At 34.7% G+C, this 1,939-nt stretch overlaps 1 long non-coding RNA gene across 1 annotated transcript; it reads right to left on the reverse strand.

Annotated features, from left to right (window-relative positions):
- Window positions 1-207: 207 nt before the first annotated feature.
- Window positions 208-1,171, reverse strand: LOC147516947 (uncharacterized). The gene is made up of 3 exons (XR_015213770.1): window positions 986-1,171; window positions 737-831; window positions 208-310 (listed from the first exon to the last, which is right to left on the reverse strand). It is a non-coding gene; the product is annotated as an uncharacterized LOC147516947 (long non-coding RNA).
- Window positions 1,172-1,939: the final 768 nt, after the last annotated feature.

Below are 1,939 nucleotides of genomic sequence, written 5' to 3' on the forward strand. Positions count from 1 at the left end.
AATCAAAATTCCTTTGCGAAAAAAATAGATAAAGAGATCGAATATTCATACAAGTAATTTTAAAAAAAAAAAAAGTATGTAGCATTTATTACCACAAACTCAATATAATATGAATTTCCAAATATTTTTCAATATATTTCATCATCCGTTACAAAAGTAATAATGCCTTAGTTCACCTCGCACATGTTTTTCCCAAGACGCTTTATCATTCCCTTGCACTTGAATACTTTCGAAAATGATTTGAAGTCCTAGCTTCATAGAACCCTAGCCTTAATAACCTTTTCATGAGCATCCACCTACATACAAATACCTACATACAAATGAATCACAAGGAAATGATATTAAAGTCAAAATCCCATAAGTCTAAAAGTCGGAACCTAGATGAATGGAGAAAAGTCGTAGCACATAGCAAGAGCATTTCTATGTTCTACAATTAAAACTTAAATTAGCATCTCACTTTGTTTTTACTTGCTCTAAAAAAATACCATCTAAAGGAAATTAAATTAATCAATGGACAGTGGTTTCCACTAACTTGGGCTTGACATCTACTCTGCATAACTCGTTGAACTTGGGCTACTCTACATTGCCTAATTGTATCCAATCAAGTCGCATTCATCATGTGTAAGTGCGTAACATATATTTCTAATTTTTATAAGCTATGTACAGAAACTCCAGAGAAAAAATGCCACATGTTCCACTAATGTACGTAAAAAGATGAGATGATGGAGATTCTTACTGAGAGAGTGGTTGGACCAGCATGAGAGGTGAGTTGATACTTCTAAGGCCCTCCTAAACTTAAGTATTGGAGGAATTTTGGTACTTGTCGTCCACCTGCAGAAAGTTATATTTGTGTAAATAAAAATCACTAATTGTACTATCCAAATTATGCAGAGACCATCTTATTATATGTCGTGATCATATATTGATTATGATTGAATGGTTACACTATATGATCGATCTGTTGAAATTGACATAATTCACATACATTCCTAGAGGACGCGGGCACTCTATATCAGAATTAGCGTTTGCTTCCGGGCAAGGACTGCATTTCCTAAGAAGTGGCAACCCAAAGGAAATAACCGAGGTAATCACGGAAATAAGACATATCTCAATTACCTGACAGTAAAGAGATTAACCAGATAAGACAAAACACATATACACAACCATAAATATAAGGACCCAATATGAATCCACCACCAAGACCAAGGAGCCCGCCGACCACACCAACTAATATACCACAAGCGCTGTATAAAATCTAGTATACCATTCAAAATTAGAAGAGGGCGTGGTGCAATGGCTGGGATGCTAGACTAGGAGCTATCCTATCCCAAACCTGCTCAAAAGTAGGGCTCGTCATTTTCATCACAGTTACATGGTGAAAAATGACAAAGCTGGAAAATTTTGAGATAGGTTGCACAAGGTACAAAATATAACTACCCTTCAAGCCAGGAAGCATATACCGCATCATAAACAAAATGCCCATCTCCAAAGAGAAATAAGAACTTCTAATGGATAGGAAGACCTCAAATGAAGGAGGATGGAATAAAGAGAGGAATGTACTTCTAGATAGCAAATATAGATTTTTAATGCTACTAACCTTTTCCACCACTTCTTTATCCAGGTTGTTCTTCCCAATCTCGATCGCGAACCTTCAGCAACCAAATAGCGTTAAGTTTAGAAATTTTGTGCTAAGAAATTTCATAACAAGAATATTGGATATTCTAGTAAAAAGAAGAATTGGGAAAAGTGAGTTGCGTATTTTTTACCTACATCAACTCAAAAGTGGATGACATGCAGTGTCCTTAGAATATTTTTTTAATATTCATTCACAAGATAATATCACAAGTACTTCTGCTATATGTCTTTAAAAAAAATGTAGATAGAGATAAAATTTTGTAAAACAGCCTTAGTTATCATTCGACATTTTTCAATCTTGCAA

Source organism: Coptis chinensis, chromosome 2, assembly GCF_015680905.1.
Source record: "Coptis chinensis isolate HL-2020 chromosome 2, ASM1568090v1, whole genome shotgun sequence".
Lineage (NCBI taxonomy): Eukaryota > Viridiplantae > Streptophyta > Magnoliopsida > Ranunculales > Ranunculaceae > Coptis > Coptis chinensis.